Below are 25,886 nucleotides of genomic sequence, written 5' to 3'. Positions count from 1 at the left end.
CAGGTTTACTGTATACCTTAGACCTTCTTGTTGACGATGAATCACAGAAATTGCATCAGACTTAAATATAAAAGGCACAATGCCGACTTAAGTACAAGAAGACTGACTCTTTTTACTGTCTATGTTTTGAACCATTCCTGTGACACTAGTTATAGATTCCGATGCTTCAGTTCAGGTTTACTGTATCCCTTGGACCTTCTTATTGACGATGAAACACAGAAATTGCATCGGAATTAAATACAAAGGGCACAATGCCGACTTAAGTACAAGAAGACTGACTCTTCCTACTGTCAATGTTTTGAACCATTCCTGTGACTCTAGTTGTAGATTCCGATGCTTCACTTAAGGTTTACTGTATCCCTCGGATCTTCTTACTGACGATGAAACACAGAAATTGCATCGGAATTAAATACAAAAGGCACAATACCAACTTAAGTACAAGAAGACTGACTCATCTTACTGTCTATGTTTTGAACCATTCCTGTGACACTAGTTATAGATTCCGATGCTTCACTTCAGGTTTACTGTATCCCTTGGACCCTCTTATTGATGCTGAAACACAGAAATTGCATCGGAATGAAACACAAACGGCACAATGCCGACATAAGTACAAGAGGACTGACTTTTCTTACTGTCTATGATTTGAACCATTCCTGTGACACTAGTTATAGTTTCCGATGCTACACTAAAGGTTTACTGTATCCCTTGGACTTTCTTATTGACGATGAAACACAGAAATTGTATCGGAATTAAATACAAAAGGCACAATGCCGACTTAAGGACTAGAAGACTGACTCTTCTTACTGACTATGCTTTGAACCAATCCTGTGACACTAGTTATAGACTCCGATGCTTCACTCCAGGTTTACTGTATCCCTTGGACCTTTTATTGACGATGAAACACAGAAATTGCATCAGAATTAAATAGAAAATGCACAATGATGACTTAAGTACAAGAAGACTGACTCTTCTTACTGACTATGTTTGAACCATTACTGTGACACTAGTTATAGATCCCGATGCTTCACTTCTGGTTTACTGTATCCCTCTGACCTTCTTATTGACGAGGAAACACAGATATTGCATCGGAATTAAATAGAAACGCCACAATGCCTACTTAAGTACAAGAAGACTAACTCTTCATACTGGCTATGTTTAGAACCATCCTGTGACACTAGTTATAGATTCCGATGCTAGACGTCAGTTTTACTGTATCCCTTGGACATTCTTATTGACGATGAAACACAGAAATTGCGTCGGAATTCAATACAAAAGGCACAATTCAGACGTAAGTACAAGAAGACTGACCTATCTTACTGTCTATGTTTTGAACCATTCCTGTGACACTAGTTATGGATTTCGATGCTTCACTTTAGGTTTACTGTATCCCTTGGACCTTCTTATTGAAGATGAAACACAGAAACTGCATCGGAATTAAATACAAAAGGCACAATGCCGACATAAGTACAAGAAGACTGACTCTTCTTACTGTCTATGTTTTGAACCATTCCTGTGACACTAGTTATAGATTCCGATGCTTCACTTCAAGTTTACTGTATCCCTTGGACGTTCTTATTGACGATGAAACACAGAAATTGCATCGGAATTAAATACAAAAGGCACAATGCCGACTTAAGTACAAGATGACTGACTCTTCTTACTGTCTAAGTTTTGAACCATTCCTGTGACACTAGTTATAGATTCCGATGCTTCACTTCAGGATTACTGTATCGCTTGGACCTTCTTATTGACGATGAAACACAGAATATGCATCGGAATTAAATACAAAATCACAATACCGACTTAAGTGCAAGAAGACTGACACTTCTTACTGTCCATGCCTTGAACCATTCCTGTGACACTAGTTATAGATTCCGATGCTTCACTTCAGGTTTACTGTATCCCTTGGACCTTCTTATTGACGATCAAACACAGAAATTGCATCGGAATAAAATACAAAAGGCACAATGCCGACTTAAGTACAAGAAGACTGACTCTTCCTACTGTCAATGTTTTGAACCATTCCTGTGACACTAGTAATAGATTCCGATGCTTCACTTCAGGTTCACTGTATCCATCTGATCTTCTTATTGACGATGAAACACAGAAATTGCATCGGAATTAAATACAAAAGGCACAATGCCGACTTAAGTACAAAAAGACTGACTCTTCTTACTGTCTATGATATGAACCATTCCTGTGACACTAGCTATAGATTCCGATGCTTCACCTCAGGTTACCTGTATCCCTCTGACCTTCTTATTAACGATGAAACACAGAAATTGCATCGGAAATAAATACAAAAAGCACAATGCCGACTTAAGTACAATAAGACTGACTCTTTTCACTGACTATGTTTGAACCATTCCTGTGACACTAGTTATAGATTCCGATGCTTCACTTCAGGTTTACTGTTTCCCTTGGACCTTCTTATTGACGATGAATCATAGAAATTGCATCGGAAGCAAATACAAAAGGCACAATGCCGACTTAAGTACAAGAAGACTGACTCTTCTTACTGACTATGTTTTGAACCATTCCTGTGACACTAGTTATAGATCCCGATGCTTCACTTCAAGTTTACTGTATCCCTCTGACCTTCTTATTTCCGAGGAAACACAGAAATTGCGTCGGAATTAAATAGAAACGCCACAATGCCTACTTAAGTACAAGAAGACTGACTCTTCTTACTCGCTATGTTTTGAAGCATTCCTGTGAAACTAGTTATAGATTCCGATGCTTGCCTTCAGTTTTACTGTATCGCTTGGACCTTCTTATTGACGATGAAACACAGAAATTGCATCGGAATTAAATACAAAAGGCACAATGCCGACTTTAATACATGATGACTGACCATTCTTACTGTCTATGATTTGAACCATTCCTGTGACACTACTTTTAGAATCCGATGCTTCACTTCAGGTTTACTGTATCCCTTGGACGTACTTATTGACGATGAAACACAGAAATTGCATCGGAATTAAATAGAAAAGGCACAAAGCTGACTTAAGTACAAGAAGACTGACTCTTCTTATTGTCTATGTTTTGAACCATTCCTGTGACACTAGTTATTGATTCTGATGCTTCACTTCAGGTTTACTGTATTCCTTGGACCTTCTCATTGACGATGAAACACAGAAATTGCATCGGAATTAAATACAAAAGGCACAATACCGACATAAGAACAAGAACACTGACTCTTCTTACTGTTTATGTTTTGAACCATTCCTGTGACACTAGTTATAGATTCCGATGCTTCACTTCAGGTTTACTGTATCCCTTGGACCTTCTTATTGACCATGAAACACAGAAATTGCATCGGAATTAAATACAAAAGGCACCATGCCGACTTAAGTACAAGAAGACTGACTTTTCCTACAGTTAATGTTTTGAACCATTCCTGTGACACGAGTTATAGATTCCGATGCTTCGCTTCAGGTTTACTGTATCCCTCTGATCTTCTTATCGACGATGAAACACAGAAATTGCATCGGAATTAAATACAAAAGGCACAATGCCGACTTCAGTACAAGAACACTGACTCTTCTAACTGACTATGCTTTGAACCATTCCTGTGACACTAGTTATAGACGCTGATGCTTCACTTCAGGTTTACTGTATCCCTTGGACCTTCTTATTGACGATGAAACACAGAAATTGCATCGGAATTAAATACAAAAGGCACAATGCCGAATTAAGTACAAGAAGACTGACTCTTCTTACTGGCTATGTTTGAACCATTCCTGTGACACTAGTTATAGATTCCGATGCTTGACTTCAGATTTACTGCATTCCTTGGACCTTCTTATTGACGACGAAACACAAAAATTGCATCGGAATTGAATACAAAAGGCACAATGCCGACTTAAGTACAAGAAGACTGACCCTTCTTACTGTCTATGTTTCGAACCATTCCTGTGACACTAGTTATAGATTCCGATTCTTCACTTCTGGTTTACTGTAACCCTTGGACCTTCTTATTGACGATGAAACACAGAAATTGCTTCGAATTAAATACAAAAGGCACAATGCCGACTTAAGTACAAGAAGACTGACTCTTCTTACTGTCTATGTTTTGAACCGTTCCTGTGACACTAGTTATAGATTCCGATGCTTCACTTCAGGTTTACTGTATCCCTTGGACCTTCTTATTGACGATGAAACACAGAAATTGCATCGGAATTAAATACAAAGGGCACAATGCCGACTTAAGTACAAGAAGACTGACTCTTCCTACTGTCAATATTTTGAACCATTATTGTGACTCTAGTTATAGATTCCGATGCTTCACTTAAGGTTTACTGTATCCCTCTGATCTTATTATTGACGTTAAAACACAGAAATTGCATCGGAATTAAATACAAAATGCACAATGCCGACTTAAGTACAAGAAGACTGACCCTTCTTACTGTCTATGTTTCGAACCATTCCTGTGACACTAGTTATAGATTCCGATTCTTTACTTCAGGTTTACTGTATACCTTGGACCTTCTTGTTGACGATCAATCACAGAAATTGCATCGGACTTAAATATAATAGGCACAATGCCGACTTAAGTACAAGAAGACTGACTCTTTTTACTGTCTATGTTTTGAACCATTCCTGTGACACTAGTTATAGATTCCGATGCTTCACTTCAGGTTTACTGTATCCCTTGGACCTTCCTATTGACGATGAAACACAGAAATTGCATCGGAATTAAATACAAAGGGCACAATGCCGACTTAAGTACAAGAAGACTGACTCTTCCTACTGTCAATGTTTTGAACCGTTCCTGTGACCCTAGTTGTAGATTCCGATGCTTCACTTAAGATTTACTGTATCCCTCTGATCTTCTTATTGACGATGAAACACAGAAATTGCATCGGAATTAAATACAAAAGGCACAATACCAACTTAAGTACAAGAAGACTGACTCATCTTACTGTCTATGTTTTGAACCATTCCTGTGACACTAGTTATAGATTCCGATGCTTCACTTCAGGTTTACTGTATCCCTTGGACCTTCTTATTGATGCTGAAACACAGAAATTGCATCGGAATGATACACAAAAGGCACAATGCCGACTTAAGTACAAGAGGACTGACTTTTCTTACTGTCTATGTTTTGAACCATTCCTGTGACACTAGTTATAGTTTCCGATGCTACACTAAAGGTTTACTGTATCCCTTGGACCTTCTTATTGACGATGAAACACAGAAATTGTATCGGAATTAAATACAAAAGGCACAATGCCGACTTAAGGACTAGAAGACTGACTCTTCTTACTGACTATGCTTTGAACCAATCCTGTGACACTAGTTATAGACTCCGATGCTTAACTTTAGGTTTACTGTATCCCTTGGACCTTTTATTGACGATGAAACACAGAAATTGCATCAGAATTAAATAGAAAATGCACAATGATGACTTAAGTACAAGAAGACTGACTCTTCTTACTGACTATGTTTGAACCATTACTGTGACACTAGTTATAGATCCCGATGCTTCACTTCAGGTTTACTGTATCCCTCTGACCTTCTTATTGACGAGGAAACACAGATATTGCATCGGAATTAAATAGAAACGCCACAATGCCTACTTAAGAACAAGAAGACTAACTCTTCTTACTGGCTATGTTTAGAACCATCCTGTGACACTAGTTATAGATTCCGATGCTAGACTTCAGTTTTACTGTATCCCTTGGACATTCTTATTGACGATGAAACACAGAAATTCCATCGGAATTCAATACAAAAGGCACAATTCAGACGTAAGTACAAGAAGACTGACCCATCTTACTGTCTATGTTTTGAACCATTCCTGTGACACTAGTTATGGATTTCGATGCTTCACTTTAGGTTTACTGTATCCCTTGGACCTTCTTATTGACGATGAAACACAGAAATTGCATCGGAATTAAATACAAAAGGCACAATGCCGACATAAGTACAAGAAGACTGACTCTTCTTACTGTCTATGTTTTGAACCATTCCTGTGACACTAGTTACAGATTCCGATGCTTCACTTCTGGTTTACTGTATCCCTTGGACGTTCTTATTGACGATGAAACACAGAAATTGCATCGGAATTAAATACAAAAGGCACAATGCCGACTTAAGTACAAGATGACTGACTCTTCTTACTGTCTAAGTTTTGAACCATTCTTGTGACACTAGTTATAGATTCCGATGCTTCACTTCAGGATTACTGTATCCCTTGGGCCTTCTTATTGACGATGAAACACAGAATATGCATCGGAATTGAATACAAAATCACAATACCGACTTATGTGCAAGAAGACTGACATTTCTTACTGTCCATGCCTTGAACCATTCCTGTGACACTAGTTATAGATTCCGATGCTTCACTTCAGGTTTACTGTATCCCTTGGACCTTCTTATTGACGATGAAACACAGAAATTGCATCGAAATTAAACACAAAAGGCAAAATGCCGACTTAAGTACAAAATGACTGACTCTTCTTACTGACTATGTTTTGAACCATTCCTGTGACACTAGTTATAGATTCCGATGCTTCTCTTCAGGTTTACTGTTTCCCATGGACCTTCTTATTGACGATGAAACACAGAAATTGCATCGGAAGTAAATACAAAAGGCACAATGCCGACTTAAGTACAAGAAGGCTGACTCTTCTTACTGACTATGTTTCGAACCATTCCTGTGACACTAGTTATAGATTCCGATGCTTCACTTCAGGTTACCTGTATCACTCTGACCTTCTTATTGACGATGAAACACAGAAATTACATCGGAATTAAATACAAAAGGCACAATGCCGACTTCAGTACAAGAAGACTGACTCTTTTTACTGACTATGTTTGAACCATTCCAGTGACACTAGTTATAGATTCCGATGCTTCACTTCAGGTTTACTGTTTCCATTGGACCTTCTTATTGACGATGAAACACAGAAATTGCATCGGAAGTAAATACAAAAGGCACAATGCCGACTTAAGTACAAGAAGACTGACTCTTATTGCTGACTATGTTTTGAACCATTCCTGTGACACTAGTTATAGATCCCGATGCTTCACTTCAGGTTTACTGTATCCCTCTGACCTTCTTATTGACGAGGAAACACAGAAATTGCATCGGAATTAAATAGAAACGCCACAATGCCTACTTAAGTACAAGAAGACTGACTCTTCTTACTGGCTATGTTTTGAACCATTCCGGTGAAACTAGTTATAGATTCCGATGCTTGACTTCAGTTTTACTGTATCCCTTGGACCTTCGTATTGACGATGAAACACAGAAATTGCATCGGAACTAAATAGAAAATGCACAATGCTGACTTAAGTACAAGAAGACTGACTCTTCTTATTGTCTATGTTTTGAACCATTCCTGTGACACTAGTTATGGTTTCTGTTGCTTCACTTCAGGTTTACTGTATTCCTTGGCCCTTCTTATTGACGATGAAACACAGAAATTGCCTCGGAATTAAATACAAAAAGCACAATACCGACATAAGTACAAGAAGACTGACTCTTCTTACTGTCTATGTTTTGAACCATTCCTGTGACACTAGTTATAGATTCCGATGCTTCACTTCAGGTTTACTGTATCCCTTGGACCTTCTTATTGACCATGAAACACAGAAATTGCATCGGAATTAAATACAAAGGGCACAATGCCGACTTAAGTACAAGAAGACTGACTCTTCCTCCTGTCAATAATTTGAACCATTCCTGTGACTCTAGTTATAGATTCCGATGCTTCACTTAAGGTTTATTGTATCCCTCTTATCTTATTATTGACGATGAAACACAGAAATTGCATCGAAATTAAATACAAAAGGCACCATGCCGACTTAAGTACAAGAAGACTGACTCTTCCTACAGTTAATGTTTTGAACCTTTCCTGTGACACGAGTTATAGATTCCGATGCTTCACTTCAGGTTTACTGTATCCCTCTGATCTTCTTATTGACGATGAAACACAGAAATTACATCGGAATTAAATACAAAAGGCACAATGCCGACTTAAGTACAAGAAGACTGACTCTTCTAACTGACTATGTTTTGAACCATTCCTGTGACACTAGTTATAGATTCCGATGCTTCACTTCAGGTTTACTGTATACTTTGGACCTTCTTATTGACGATGAAACACAGAAATTGCATCGGAATTAAATACAAAGGGCACAATGCCGACTTAAGTACAAGAAGACTGACTCTTCCTCCTGTCAATAATTTGAACCATTCCTGTGACTCTAGTTATAGATTCCGATGCTTCACTTAAGGTTTATTGTATCCCTCTTATCTTATTATTGACGATGAAACACAGAAATTGCATCGGAATTAAATACAAAAGGCACAATGCCGACTTAAGTACAAGAAGACTGACCCTTCTTACTGCCTATGTTTCGAACCATTCCTGTGACACTAGTTATAGATTCCGATTCTTCACTTCATGTTTACTGTACACCTTGGAACTTCTTATTGTCGATGAATCACAGAAATTGCATCGGAATTAAATATAAAAGGCACAATGCCGACTTAAGTACAAGAAGACTGACTCTTTTTACAGTCTATGTTTTGAACCATTCCTGTGACACTAGTTACAGATTGCGATGCTTCACTTCAGGTTTACTGTACCCCTTGGACCTTCGTATTGAGGATGAAACACAGAAATTGCATCGGAATTAAATTTAAAAGGCACAATGCCGACTTAAATACATGATGACTGACCCTTCTTACTGTCTATGTTTTGAACCATTCCTGTGACACTAGTTATAGACTCCGATGCTCACTTCAGGTTTACTGTATCCCTTGGACGTACTTATTGACGATGACACACAGAAATTGCATCGGAACTAAATAGAAAAGGCACAATGCTGACTTAAGTACAAGAAGACTGACTCCTCTCATTGTCTATGTTTTGAACCATTCCTGTGACACTAGTTATGGATTCTGATGCTTCACTTCAGGTTTATTGTATTCCTTGGACCTTCTTATTGAAGATGAAACACAGAAATTGCCTCGGAATTAAATACAAAAAGCACAATATCGACATAAGTACAGGAAGACTGACTCTTCTTACTGTCTATGTTTTGAACCATTCCTGGGACACTAGTTATAGATTCCGATGCTTCACTTCAGGTTTACTGTATCCCTTGGACCTTCTTATTGACCATGAAACACAGAAATTGCATCGAAATTAAATACGAAAGGCACCATGCCGACTTAAGTACAAGAAGACTGACTCTTCCTACAGTTAATGTTTTGAACCTTTCCTGTGACACGAGTTATAGATTCCGATGCTTCACTTCAGGTTTACTGTATCCCTCTGATCTTCTTATTGACGATGAAACACAGAAATTACATCGGAATTAAATACAAAAGGCACAATGCCGACTTAAGTACAAGAAGACTGACTCTTCTAACTGACTATGTTTTGAACCATTCCTGTGACACTAGTTATAGATTCCGATGCTTCACTTCAGGTTTACTGTATACTTTGGACCTTCGTATTGACGATGAAACACAGAAATTGCATCGGAATTAAATACAAAGGGCACAATGCCGACTTAAGTACAAGAAGACTGACTCCTCCTACTGTCAATATTTTGAACCATTCCTGTGACTCTAGTTATAGATTCCGATTCTTCATTTCATGTATACTGTATACCTTGGACCTTCTTATTGACGATGAATCACAGAAATTGCATCGGAATTAAATATAAAAGGCACAATGCCGACCTAAGTACAAGAAGACTGACTCTTTTTACTGTCTATGTTTTGAACCATTTCTGTGACACTAGTTACAGATTCCGCTGCTTCACTTCAGGTTTACTGTATCCCTTGGACCTTCTTATTGACGATGAAACACAGAAATTGCATCGGAATTAAATACAAAGGGCACAATGCCGACATAAGTACAAGAAGACTGACTCTTCCTACTGTCAATGTTTTCAACCATTCCTGTGACTCTAGTTATAGATTCCGATGCTTCACTTAAGGTTTACTGTATCCCTCTGATCTTCTTATTGACGATGAAACACAGAAATTGCATCGGAATAAAATACAAAAGGCACAATACCAACTTAAGTACAAGAAGACAGACTCATCTTACTGTCTATGTTTTGAACCACTCCTGTGACACTAGTTATAGATTCCGATGCTTCGCTTCAGGTTTACTGTATCCCTTGGACCTTCTTACTGACGCTGAAACACAGAAATTGCATCGGAATTAAACACAAAAGGGACAATGCCGACTTAAGTACAAGAGGACTGACTCTTCTTACTGTCTATGCTTTGAACCATTCCTGTGACACTAGTTACAGATTCCGATGCTTCACTTCAGGTTTACTGTATCCCTTGGACCTTCTTATTGACGATGAAACACAGAAATTACATCGGAATTAAATACAAAAGGCACAATACCGACTTAAGTACAAGAAGACAGACTCTTCTTACTGTCTATGGTTTGAACCATTCCTGTGACACTAGTTATAGATTCCGATGCTTCACTTCAAGTTTACTGTATCCCTTGGACGTTCTTATTGACGATGAAACACAGAAATTGCATCGGAATTAAATACAAAAGGCACAATGCCGACTTAAGTACAAGATGACTGACTCTTCTTACTGTCTAAGTTTTGAACCATTCCTGTGACACTAGTTACAGATTCCGATGCTTCACTTCAGGATTACTGTATCCCTTGGACCTTCTTATTGACGATGAAACACAGAATATGCATCGGAATTAAATACAAAATCACAATACTGACTTAAGTGCAAGAAGACTGACACTTCTTACTGTCCATGCTTTGAACCATTCCTGTGACACTAGTTATAGATTCCGATGCTTCACTTCAGGTTTACTGTATCCCTTGGACCTTCTTATTGACGATCAAACACAGAAATTGCATCGGAATAAAATACAAAAGGCACAATGCCGACATAAGTACAAGAAGACTGACTCTTCCTACTGTCAATGATTTGAACCATTCCTGTGACACTAGTAATAGATTCCGATGCTTCACTTCAGGTTTACTGTATCCCTCTGATCTTCTTAATGACGATGAAACACAGAAATTGCATCGGATTTAAATACAAAAGGCACAATGCCGACTTAAGTACAAAAAGACTGACTCTTCTTACTGTCTATGTTATGAACCATTCCTGTGACACTAGTTATAGATTCCGATGCTTCACTTCAGGTTACCTGTATCCCTCTGACCTTCTTATTAACGATGAAACACAGAAATTGCATCGGAAATAAATACAAAAGGCACAATGCCGACTTAAGTACAAGAAGACTGACTCTTTTTACTGACTATGTTTGAACCATTCCTGTGACAATAGTTATAGATTCCGATGCTTCACTTCAGGTTTACTGTTTCCCTTGGACCTTCTTATTGACGATGAAACATAGAAATTGCATCGGAAGTAAATACAAAAGGCACAATGCCGACTTAAGTACAAGAAGACTGACTCTTCTTACTGACTATGTTTTGAACCATTCCTGTGACACTAGTTATAGATCCCGATGCTTCACTTCAGGTTTACTGTATCCCTCTGACCTTCTTATTGCCGAGGAAACACAGAAATAACATCGGAATTAAATAGAAACGCCACAATGCCTACTTAAGTACAAGAAGACTGACTCCTCTTACTGGCTATGTTTTGAACCATTCCTGTGAAACTAGTTATAGATTCCGATGCTTGACTTCAGTTTTACTGTATCCCTTGGACCTTCTTATTGACGATGAAACACAGAAAATGCATCGGAATTAAATACAAAAGGCACAATGCCGACTTAAATACATGATGACTGACCATTCTTACTTTCTATGATTTGAACCATTCCTGTGACACTAGCTTTAGACTCCGATGCTTCACTTCAGGTTTACTGTATCCCTTGGACGTACTTATTGACGATGAAACAGAGAAATTGCATCGGAATTAAATAGAAAAGGCACAATGCTGACTTAAGTACAAGAAGACTGACCTTTCTTATTGTCTATGTTTTGAACCATTCCTGTGACAATAGTTATGGATTCTGATGCTTCACTTCAGGTTTACTGTATCCCTTGGACCTTCTTATTGACGATGAAACACAGAAATTGCATCGGAATAAAATACAAAAGGCACAATGCCGACTTAAGTACAAGGAGACTGACTCTTCCTACTGTCAATGTTTTGAACCATTCCTGTGACACTAGTAATAGATTCCGATGCTTCACTTCAGGTTTACTGTATCCCTCTGATCTTCTTATTGACGATGAAACACAGAAATTGCATCGGAATTAAATACAAAAGGCACAATGCCGACTTAAGTACAAAAAGACTGACTCTTCTTACTGTCTATGTTATGAACCATTCCTGTGACACTAGTTATAGATTCCGATGCTTCACTTCAGGTTTACTGTATCCCTTGGACCTTCTTATTGACGATGAAACACAGAAATTGCATCGAAATTAAACACAAAAGGCAAAATGCCGACTTAAGTACAAAATGACTGACTCTTCTTACTGACTATGTTTTGAACCATTCCTGTGACACTAGTAATAGATTCCGATGCTTCACTTCAGGTTACCTGTATCACTCTGACCCTCTTATTGACGATGAAACACAGAAATGGCATCGGAATTAAATACAAAAGGCACAATGCCGACTTAAGTACAAGAAGACTGACTCTTTTTACTGACTATGTTTGAACCATTCCTGTGACACTAGTTATAGATTCCGATGCTTCACTTCAGGTTTACTGTTTCCCTTGGACCTTCTTATTGACGATGAAACACAGATATTGCATCGGAAGTAAATACAAAAGGCACAATGCCGACTTAAGTACAAGAAGACTGACTCTTCTTACTGACTATGTTTTGAACCATTCCTGTGACACTAGTTATAGATTCCGATGCTTCACTTCAGGTTACCTGTATCACTCTGACCTTCTTATTGACGATGAAACACAGAAATTGCATCGGAATTAAATACAAAGGGCACAATGCCGACTTAAGTACAAGAAGTCTGACTCTTTTTACTGACTATGTTTGAACCATTCCTGTGACACTAGTTATAGATTCCGATGCTTCACTTCATGTTTACTGTTTCCCTTGGACCTTCTTATTGACGATGAAACACAGAAATTGCATCGGAAGTAAATACAAAAGGCACAATGCCGACTTAAGTACAAGAAGACTGACTCTTCTTGCTGACTATGTTTTGAACCATTCCTGTGACACTAGTTATAGATCCCGATGCTTCACTTCAGGTTTACTGTATCCCTCTGACCTTCTTATTGACGAGGAAACAAAGAAATAGCATCGGATTTAAATAGAAACGCCACAATGCCTACTTAAGTACAAGAGGACTGACTCTTCTTACTGGCTATGTTTTGAACCATTCCGGTGAAACTAGTTATAGATTCCGATGCTTGACTTCAGTTTTACTGTATCCCTTGGACCTTCGTATTGACGATGAAACACAGAAATTGCATCGGAATTAAATACAAAAGGCACAATGCCGACTTAAATACATGATGACTGACCCATCTTACTGTCTATGTTTTGAACCATTCCTGTGACACTAGTTATAGACTCCGATGCTTCACTTCAGGTTTACTGTATCCCTTGGACGTACTTATTGACGATGAAACACAGAAATTGCATCGGAACTAAATAGAAAAGACACAATGCTGACGTAAGTACAAGAAGACTGACTCTTCTTATTGTCTATGTTTTGAACCATTCCTGTGACACTAGTTATGGATTCTATTGCTTCACTTCAGGTTTACTGTATTCCTTGGACCTTCTTATTGACGATGAAACACAGAAATTGCCTCGGAATTAAATACAAAAAGCACAATACCGACATAAGTACAAGAAGACTGACTCTTCTTACTGTCTATGTTATGAACCATTCCTGTGACACTAGTTATAGATTCTGATGCTTCACTTCAGGTTTACTGTATCCCTTGGACCTTCTTATTGACCATGAAACACAGAAATTGTATCGAAATTAAATACAAAAGGCACCATGCCGACTTAAGTACAAGAAGACTGACTCTTCCGACAGTTAATGTTTTGAACCTCTCCTGTGACACGAGTTATAGATTCCGATATTTCACTTCAGGTTTACTGTATCCCTCTGATCTTCTTATTGACGATGAAACACAGAAATTACATCGCAATTAAACACAAAAGGCACAATGCCGACTTAAGTACAAGAAGACTGACTCTTCTAACTGACTATGTTTTTAACCATTCCTGTGACACTAGTTATAGATTCCGATGCTTCACTTCAGGTTTACTGTATACTTTGGACCTTCTTATTGACGATGAAACACAGAAATTGCATCGGAATTAAATAAAAAGGGCGCAATGCCGACTTAAGTACAAGAAGACTGACACTTCCTACTGTCAATATTTTGAACCATTCCTGTGACTCTAGTTATAGATTCCGATGCTTCACTTAAGGTTTACTGTATCCCTCTGATCTTATTATTGACGATGAAACACAGAAATTGCATCGGAATTAAATACAAAAGGCACAATGCCGACTTAAGTACAAGAAGACTGACCCTTCTTACTGCCTATGTTTCGAACCATTCCTGTGACACTAGTTATAGATTCCGATTCTTCACTTCATGTTTACTGTATACCTTGGACCTTCTTATTGACGATGAATCACAGAAATTGCATCGGAATTAAATATAAAAGGCACAATGCCGACTTAAGTACAAGAAGACTGACTCTTTTTACTGTCTATGTTTTGAACCATTCCTGTGACACTAGTTACAGATTACGATGCTTCACTTCAGGTTTACTGTATCCCTTGGACCTTCGTATTGACGATGAAACACAGAAATTGCATCGGAATTAAATACAAAAGGCACAATGCCGACTTAAATACATGATGACTGACCCTTCTTACTGTCTATGTTTTGAACCATTCCTGTGCCACTAGTTATAGACTCCGATGCTTCACTTCAAGTTTACTGTATCCCTTGGACGTACTTATTGACGATGAAACACAGAAATTGCATCGGAACTAAATAGAAAGGGCACAATGCTGACTTAAGTACAAGAAGACTGACTCTTCTTATTGTCTATGTTTTGAACCATTCCTGTGACACTAGTTATGGATTCTGATGCTTCACTTCAGGTTTACTGTATTCCTTGGACCTTCTTATTGACGATGAAACACAGAAATTGCCTCGGAATTAAATACAAAAAGCACAATACCGACATAAGTACAAGAAGACTGTCTCATCTTACTGTCTATGTTTTGAACCATTCCTGTGACACTAGTTATAGATTCCGATGCTTCACTTCAGGTTTACTGTATCCCTTGGACCTTCTTATTGACCATGAAACACAGAAATTGCATCGAAATTAAATACAAAAGGCTCCATGCCGACTTAAGTACAAGAAGACTGACTCTTCCTACAGTTAATGTTTGAACCTTTCCTGTGACACGAGTTATAGATTCCGATGCTTCACTTCAGGTTTACTGTATCCCTCTGATCTTCTTATTGACGATGAAACACAGAAATTACATCGGAATTAAATACAAAAGGCACAATGCCGACTTAAGTACAAGAAGACTGACTCTTCTAACTGACTATGTTTTGAACCATTCCTGTGACACTAGTTATAGATTCCGATGCTTCACTTCAGGTTTACTGTATACTTTGGACCTTCTTAATGACGATGAAACACAGAAATTGCATCGGAATTAAATACAAAGGGCACAATGCCGACTTAAGTACAATAAGACTGACTCTTCCTACTGTCAATATTTTGAACCATTCCTGTGACTCTAGTTATAGATTCCGATGGTTCACTTAAGGTTTACTGTATCCCTCTGATCTTATTATTGACGATGATACACAGAAATTGCATCGGAATTAAATACAAAATGCACAATGCCGACTTAAGTACAAGAAGACTGACCCTTCTTACTGCCTATGTTTCGAACCATTCCTGTGACACTAGTTATAGATTCCGATTCTTCACTTCATGTTTACTGTATACCTTGGACCTTCTTATTGACGATGAATCACAGAAATTGCATCGGAATTAAATATAAAAGGCACAATGCCGACTTAAGTACAAGAAGACAGACTCCTTTTACTGTCTATGTTTTGAACCATTCCTGTGAGACTAGTTACAGATTCCGATGCTTCACTTCAGGTTTACTGTATCCCTTGGACCTTCTTATTGACGATGAAACACAGAAATTGCATCGGAATTAAATACAAAGGGCACAATGCCGACTTAAGTACAAGAAGACTGACTCTTCCTACTGTCAATGTTTTCAACCATTCCTGTGACTCTAGTTATAGATTCCGATGCTTCACTTAAGGTTTACTGTATTCCTCTGATCTTCTTATTGACGATGAAACACAGAAATTGCATCGGAATAAAATACAAAAGGCACAATACCAACTTAAGTACAAGAAGACTGACTCATCTTACTGTCTTTGTTTTGAACCACTCCTGTGACACTAGTTATAGATTCCGATGCTTCGCTTCAGGTTTACTGTATCCCTTGGACCTTCTTATTGACGCTGAAACACAGAAATTGCATCGGAATTAAACACAAAAGGGACAATGCCGACTTAAGTACAAGAGGACTGACTCTTCTTACTGTCTATGTTTTGAACCATTCCTGTGACACTAGTTATAGATACCGATGCAACACTCCAGGTTTACTGTATCCCTTGGACCTTCTTCTTGACGATGAAACACAGAAATTGCATCGGAATTAAATACAGAAGGCACAATGCCGACTTAAGGACTAGAAGACTAACTCATCTTACTGGCTATGTTTAGAACCATCCTGTGACACAAGTTACAGATTCCGATGATAGACTTCAGTTTTACTGTATCCCTTGGACATTCTTATTTACGATGAAACACAGAAATTGCATCGGAATTAAATACAAAAGGCACAATGCCGACTTAAGTACAAGATGACTGACTCTTCTTACTGTCTAAGTTTGAACGATTCCTGTGACACTAGTTATAGATTCCGATGCTTCACTTCAGGATTACTGTACCCCTTGGACCTTCTTATTGACGATGAAACACAGAATATGCATCGGAATTAAATACAAAATCACAATACCGACTTATGTGCAACAAAACTGACATTTCTTACTGTCTATGCCTTGAACCATTCCTGTGACACTAGTTATAGATTCCGATGCTTCACTTCAGGTTTACTGTATCCCTTGGACCTTCTTATTGACGATCAAACACAGAAATTGCATCGGAATAAAATACAAAAGGCACAATGCCGTCTTAAGTACAAGAACACTGACTCTTCCTACTGTCAATGTTTTGAACCATTCCTGTGACACTAGTTATAGATTCCGATGCTTCACTTCAGGTTTACTGTATCCCTCTGATTTTCTTATTGACGATGAAACACAGAAATTGAATCCGAATTCAATACAAAAGGCACAATGCCGACTTAAGCACAAAAAGACTGACTCTTCTTACTGTCTATGTTTTGAACCATTCCTGTGACACTACTTATAGATTCCGATGCTTCACTTCAGGTTTACTGTATCCCTTGGACCTTCTTATTGACGATGAAACACAGAAATTGCATCGAAATTAAACACAAAAGGCACAATGCCGACTTAAGTACAAAATGACTGACATTTCTTACTGACTATGTTTTGAACCATTCCTGTGACACTAGTTATAGATTCCGATGCTTCACTTCATGTTTACTGTATCCCTTGGACATCCTTATTGACGATGAAACACAGAAATTGCATCAGAATTAAATACAAAGGGCACAATGCCGACTTAAGTACAAGAAGACTGACTCTTCCTACTGTCAATTATTTGAACCATTCCAGTGACTCTAGTTACAGATTCCGATGCTTCACTTAAGGTTTACTGTATCCCTCTGATCTTATGCATGACGATGAAACACAGAAATTGCATCGGAATTAAATTCAAAAGGCACAATGCCGACTTAAGTACAAGAAGACTGACCCTTCTTACTGTCTATGTTTCGAACCATTCCTGCGACACTAGTTATAGATTCAGATTCTTCACTTCAGGTTCACTGTATACCTTGGACCTTCTTCTTGACGACGAATCACAGAAATTGCATCGAAATTAAATACAAAGGGCACAATGCCGACTTAAGTACAAGAAGACTGACTCTTCCAACTGTCAATGTTTTGAACCATTCCTGTGACTCTAGTTATAGATTCCGGTGCTTCACTTAAGGTTTACTGTATCCCTCAGATCTTCTTATTGACGATGAACCACAGAAATTGCATCGGAATTAAATACAAAAGGCAAATTGCCGACTTAAGTACATGATGACTGACTCTTTTTACTGTCTATGTTTTGAACCATTCCTGTGACACTAGTTACAGATTCCGATGCTTCACTTCAGGTTTACTGTATCCCTTGGACCTTCGTATTGACGATGAAACACAGAAATTGCATCGGAATTAAATGCAAAAGGCACAATGCCGACTTAAATACATGATGACTGACCCTTCTTACTGTCTATGTTTTGAACCATTCCTGTGACACTAGTTATAGACTCCGATGCTTCACTTCAGGTTTACTGTATCCCTTGGACGTACTTATTGACGATGAAACACAGAAATAGCATCGGAACTAAATAGAAAAGGCACAATGCTGACTTAAGTACAAGAAGACTGACTCTTCTTATTGTCTATGTTTTGAACCATTCCTGTGACACTAGTTATGGATTCTGATGCTTCTCTTCAGGGTTACTGTATTCCTTGGACCTTCTTATTGACGATGAAACACAGAAATTGCCTCGGAATTAAATACAAAAAGCACAATACCGACATAAGTGCAAGAAGACTGTCTCTTCTTACTGTCTATGTTTTGAACCATTCCTGTGACACTAGTTATAGATTCCGATGCTTCACTTCAGGTTTACTGTATCCCTTGGACCTTCTTATTGACCATGAAACACAGAAATTGCATCGAAATTAAATACAAAAGGCACCATGCCGACTTAAGTACAAGAAGACTGACTCTTCCTACAGTTAATGTTTGAACCTTTCCTGTGACACGAGTTATAGATTCCGATGCTTCACTTCAGGTTTACTGTATCCCTCTGATCTTCTTATTGACGATGAAACACAGAAATTACATCGGAATTAAATACAAAAGGCACAATGCCGACTTAAGTACAAGAAGACTGACTCTTCTAACTGACTATGTTTTGAACCATTCCTGTGACACTAGTTATAGATTCCGATGCTTCACTTCAGGTTTACTGTATACTTTGGACCTTCTTAATGACGATGAAACACAGAAATTGCATCGGAATTAAATACAAAGGGCACAATGCCGACTTAAGTCCAAGAAGACTGACTCTTCCTACTGTCAATATTTTGAACCATTCCTGTGACTCTAGTTATAGATTCCGATGGTTCACTTAAGGTTTACTGTATCCCTCTGATCTTAGTATTGACGATGAAACACAGAAATTGCATCGGAATTAAATACAAAAGGCACAATGCCGACTTAAGTACAAGAAGACTGACCCTTCTTACTGCCTATGTTTCGAACCATTCCTGTGACACTAGTTATAGATTCCGATTCTTCACTTCATGTTTACTGTATACCTTGGACCTTCTTATTGACGATGAATCACAGAAATTGCATCGGAATTAAATATAAAAGGCACAATGCCGACTTAAGTACAAGAAGACAGACTCTTTTTACTGTCTATGTTTTGAACCATTCCTGTGACACTAGTTACAGATTCCGATGCATCACTTCAGGTTTACTGTATCCCTTGGACCTTCTTATTGACGATGAAACACAGAAATTGCATCGGAATTAAATACAAAGGGCACAATGCCGACTTAAGTACAAGAAGACTGACTCTTCCTACTGTCAATGTTTTCAACCATTCCTGTGACTCTAGTTATAGATTCCGATGCTTCACTTAAGGTTTACTGTATTCCTCTGATCTTCTTATTGACGATGAAACACAGAAATTGCATCGGAATAAAATACAAATGGCACAATACCAACTTAAGTACAAGAAGACTGACTCATCTTACTGTCTTTGTTTTGAACCACTCCTGTGACACTAGTTATAGATTCCGATGCTTCACTTCAGGTTTACTGTATCCCTTGGACCTTCTTATTGACGCTGAAACACAGAAATTGCATCGGAATTAAACACAAAAGGGACAATGCCGACTTAAGTACAAGAGGACTGACTCTTCTAACTGTCTATGCTTTGAACCATTCCTGTGACACTAGTTATAGATTCCGATGCTACACTCCAGGTTTACTGTATCCCTTGGACCTTCTTATTGACGATGAAACACAGAAATTGCATCGGAATTAAATACAGAAGGCACAATGCCGACTTAAGGACTAGAAGACTAACTCATCTTACTGGCTATGTTTAGAACCATCCTGTGACACTAGTTATAGATTCCGATGCTAGACTTCAGTTTTACTGTATCCCTTGGACATTCTTATTTACGATGAAACACAGAAATTGCATCGGAATTAAATACAAAAGGCACAATGCCGACTTAAGTACAAGATGACTGACTCTTCTTACTGTCTAAGTTTGTACGTTCCTGTGACACTAGTTATAGATTCCGATGCTTCACTTCAGGATTACTGTATCCCTTGGACCTTCTTATTGACGATGAAACACAGAATATGCATCGGAATTAAATACAAAATCACAATACCGACTTATGTGCAAGAAAACTGACATTTCTTACTGTCTATGCCTTGAACCATTCCTGTAACACTAGTTATAGATTCCGATGCTTCACTTCAGGTTAACTGTATCCCTTGGACCTTCTTATTGACGATCAAACACAGAAATTGCATCGGAATAAAATACAAAGGCACAATGCCGTCTTAAGTACAAGAACACTGACTCTCCCTACTGTCAATGTTTTGAACCATTTCTGTGACACTAGTTATAGATTCCGATGTTTCACTTCATTTTTACTGTATCTCTCTGATCTTCTTATTGACGATGAAACACAGAAATTGCATCGGAATTAAATACAAAAGGCGCAATGCCGACTTAAGTACAAGATGACTGACTCTTCTTACTGTCTATGTTTTAAACCATCCCTGTGACACTAGTTATAGACTCCGAAGCTTCACTCCAGGTTTACTGAATCCCTTGGTCCTTCTTATTGACGATGAAACACAGAAATTGCATCGGAATTAAATTCAAAAGGCACAATGCAGAATTAAGTACAAGAAGACTGACTCTTCTTACTGTCTATGTTTTGAACCATTCCTGTGACACTAGTTATAGATTCCGATGCTTCACTTCAGGTTTCCTGTATCCCTTGGACATCCTTATTGACGATGAAACACAGAAATTGCATCGAAATTAAACACAAAAGGCACAATGCCGACTTAAGTACAAAATGACTGACTCTTCTTACTGACTATGTTTTGAACCATTCCTGTGACACTAGTTATAGATTCCGATGCTTCACTTCAGGTTACCTGTATCCCTCTGACCTTCTTATTGACGATGAAACACAGAAATAGCATCGGAATTAAATACAAAAGGCACAATGCCGACTTAAGTACAAGAAGACTGACTATTTTTACTGACTATGTTTGAACCATTCCTGTGACACTAGTTATAGATTCCGATGCTTCCCTTCTGGTTTACTGTTTGCCTTGGACCTTCTTATTGACGATGAAACACAGAAATTGCCTCGGAATTAAATACAAAAGGCACAATACCGACATAAGTACAAGAAAACTGACTCTTCTTACTGTCTATGTTTTTAACCATTACTTTGACACTAGTTATAGATTCCGATGCTTCACTTCAGGTTTACTGTATCCCTTGGACCTTCTTATTGACCATGAAACACAGAAATTGCATCGGAATTAAATACAAAATGCACCATGCCGACTTAAGTACAAGAAGACTGACTCTTCCTACAGTCAGTGTTTTGAACCATTCCTGTGACACTAGTTATAGATTCCGATGTTTCACTTCATTTTTACTGTATCCCTCTGATCTTCTTATTGACGATGAAACACAGAAATTGCATCGGAATTAAATACAAAAGGCACAATGCCGACTTAAATACAAGAAGACTGACTCTTCTAACTGACTATGTTTTGAACCATTCCTGTGACACTAGTTACAGATTCCGATGCATCACTTCAGGTTTACTGTATCCCTTGGACCTTCTTATTGACGATAAAACACAGAAATTGCATCGGAATTAAATACAAAGGGCACAATGCCGACTTAAGTACAAGAAGACTGACTCTTCCTACTGTCAATGTTTTCAACCATTCCTGTGACTCTAGTTATAGATTCCGATGCTTCACTTAAGGTTTACTGTATTCCTCTGATCTTCTTATTGACGATGAAACACAGAAATTGCATCGGAATAAAATACAAATGGCACAATACCAACTTAAGTACAAGAAGACTGACTCATCTTACTGTCTTTGTTTTGAACCACTCCTGTGACACTAGTTATAGATTCCGATGCTTCACTTCAGGTTTACTGTATCCCTTGGACCTTCTTATTGACGCTGAAACACAGAAATTGCATCGGAATTAAACACAAAAGGGACAATGCCGACTTAAGTACAAGAGGACTGACTCTTCTTACTGTCTATGCTTTGAACCATTCCTGTGACACTACTTATAGATTCCGATGCTACACTCCAGGTTTACTGTATCCCTTGGACCTTCTTATTGACGATGAAACACAGAAATTGCATCGGAATTAAATACAGAAGGCACAATGCCGACTTAAGGACTAGAAGACTAACTCATCTTACTGGCTATGTTTAGAACCATCCTGTGATACTAGTTATAGATTCCGATGCTAGACTTCAGTTTTACTGTATCCCTTGGACATTCTTATTTACGATGAAACACAGAAATTGCATCGGAATTAAATACAAAAGGCACAATGCCGACTTAAGTACAAGATGACTGACTCTTCTTACTGTCTAAGTTTGTACGATTCCTGTGACACTAGTTATAGATTCCGATGCTTCACTTCAGGATTACTGTATCCCTTGGACCTTCTTATTGACGATGAAACACAGAATATGCATCGGAATTAAATACAAAATCACAATACCGACTTATGTGCAAGAAAACTGACATTTCTTACTGTCTATGCCTTGAACCATTCCTGTAACACTAGTTATAGATTCCGATGCTTCACTTCAGGTTAACTGTATCCCTTGGACCTTCTTATTGACGATCAAACACAGAAATTGCATCGGAATAAAATACAAAGGCACAATGCCGTCTTAAGTACAAGAACACTGACTCTTCCTACTGTCAATGTTTTGAACCATTTCTGTGACACTAGTTATAGATTCCGATGTTTCACTTCATTTTTACTGTATCCCTCTGATCTTCTTATTGACGATGAAACACAGAAATTGCATCGGAATTAAATACAAAAGGCGCAATGCCGACTTAAGTACAAGATGACTGACTCTTCTTACTGTCTATGTTTTAAACCATCCCTGTGACACTAGTTATAGACTCCGAAGCTTCACTCCAGGTTTACTGAATCCCTTGGTCCTTCTTATTGACGATGAAACACAGAAATTGCATCGGAATTAAATTCAAAAGGCACAATGCAGAATTAAGTACAAGAAGACTGACTCTTCTTACTGTCTATGTTTTGAACCATTCCTGTGACACTAGTTATAGATTCCGATGCTTCACTTCAGGTTTCCTGTATCCCTTGGACATCCTTATTGACGATGAAACACAGAAATTGCATCGAAATTAAACACAAAAGGCACAATGCCGACTTAAGTACAAAATGACTGACTCTTCTTACTGACTATGTTTTGAACCATTCCTGTGACACTAGTTATAGATTCCGATGCTTCACTTCAGGTTACCTGTATCCCTCTGACCTTCTTATTGACGATGAAACACAGAAATAGCATCGGAATTAAATACAAAAGGCACAATGCCGACTTAAGTACAAGAAGACTGACTATTTTTACTGACTATGTTTGAACCATTCCTGTGACACTAGTTATAGATTCCGATGCTTCCCTTCTGGTTTACTGTTTGCCTTGGACCTTCTTATTGACGATGAAACACAGAAATTGCCTCGGAATTAAATACAAAAGGCACAATACCGACATAAGAACAAGAAAACTGACTCTTCTTACTGTCTATGTTTTTAACCATTACTTTGACACTAGTTATAGATTCCGATGCTTCACTTCAGGTTTACTGTATCCCTTGGACCTTCTTATTGACCATGAAACACAGAAATTGCATCGGAATTAAATACAAAATGCACCATGCCGACTTAAGTACAAGAAGACTGACTCTTCCTACAGTCAGTGTTTTGAACCATTCCTGTGACACTAGTTATAGATTCCGATGTTTCACTTCATTTTTACTGTATCCCTCTGATCTTCTTATTGACGATGAAACACAGAAATTGCATCGGAATTAAATACAAAAGGCACAATGCCGACTTAAATACAAGAAGACTGACTCTTCTAACTGACTATGTTTTGAACCATTCCTGTGACACTAGTTACAGATTCCGATGCATCACTTCAGGATTACTGTATCCCTTGGACCTTCTTATTGACGATGAAACACAGAAATTGCATCGGAATTAAATACAAAGGGCACAATGCCGACTTAAGTACAAGAAGACTGACTCTTCCTACTGTCAATGTTTTCAACCATTCCTGTGACTCTAGTTATAGATTCCGATGCTTCACTTAAGGTTTACTGTATTCCTCTGATCTTCTTATTGACGATGAAACACAGAAATTGCATCGGAATAAAATACAAATGGCACAATACCAACTTAAGTACAAGAAGACTGACTCATCTTACTGTCTTTGTTTTGAACCACTCCTGTGACACTAGTTATAGATTCCGATGCTTCACTTCAGGTTTACTGTATCCCTTGGACCTTCTTATTGACGCTGAAACACAGAAATTGCATCGGAATTAAACACAAAAGGGACAATGCCGACTTAAGTACAAGAGGACTGACTCTTCTTACTGTCTATGCTTTGAACCATTCCTGTGACACTACTTATAGATTCCGATGCTACACTCCAGGTTTACTGTATCCCTTGGACCTTCTTATTGACGATGAAACACAGAAATTGCATCGGAATTAAATACAGAAGGCACAATGCCGACTTAAGGACTAGAAGACTAACTCATCTTACTGGCTATGTTTAGAACCATCCTGTGACACTAGTTATAGATTCCGATGCTAGACTTCAGTTTTACTGTATCCCTTGGACATTCTTATTTACGATGAAACACAGAAATTGCATCGGAATTAAATACAAAAGGCACAATGCCGACTTAAGTACAAGATGACTGACTCTTCTTACTGTCTAAGTTTGTACGATTCCTGTGACACTAGTTATAGATTCTGATGCTTCACTTCAGGATTACTGTATCCCTTGGACCTTCTTATTGACGATGAAACACAGAATATGCATCGGAATTAAATACAAAATCACAATACCGACTTATGTGCAAGAAAACTGACATTTCTTACTGTCTATGCCTTGAACCATTCCTGTAACACTAGTTATAGATTCCGATGCTTCACTTCAGGTTAACTGTATCCCTTGGACCTTCTTATTGACGATCAAACACAGAAATTGCATCGGAATAAAATACAAAAGGCACAATGCCGTCTTAAGTACAAGAACACTGACTCTTCCTACTGTCAATGTTTTGAACCATTTCTGTGACACTAGTTATAGATTCCGATGTTTCACTTCATTTTTACTGTATCCCTCTGATCTTCTTATTGACGATGAAACACAGAAATTGCATCGGAATTAAATACAAAAGGCGCAATGCCGACTTAAGTACAAGATGACTGACTCTTCTTACTGTCTA

The sequence above is a fragment of the Schistocerca serialis genome, chromosome 12, assembly GCF_023864345.2.
Source record: "Schistocerca serialis cubense isolate TAMUIC-IGC-003099 chromosome 12, iqSchSeri2.2, whole genome shotgun sequence".
In the NCBI taxonomy this organism is placed as follows: domain Eukaryota; kingdom Metazoa; phylum Arthropoda; class Insecta; order Orthoptera; family Acrididae; genus Schistocerca; species Schistocerca serialis.
Note: the sequence above shows the minus strand (reverse complement) of the source record.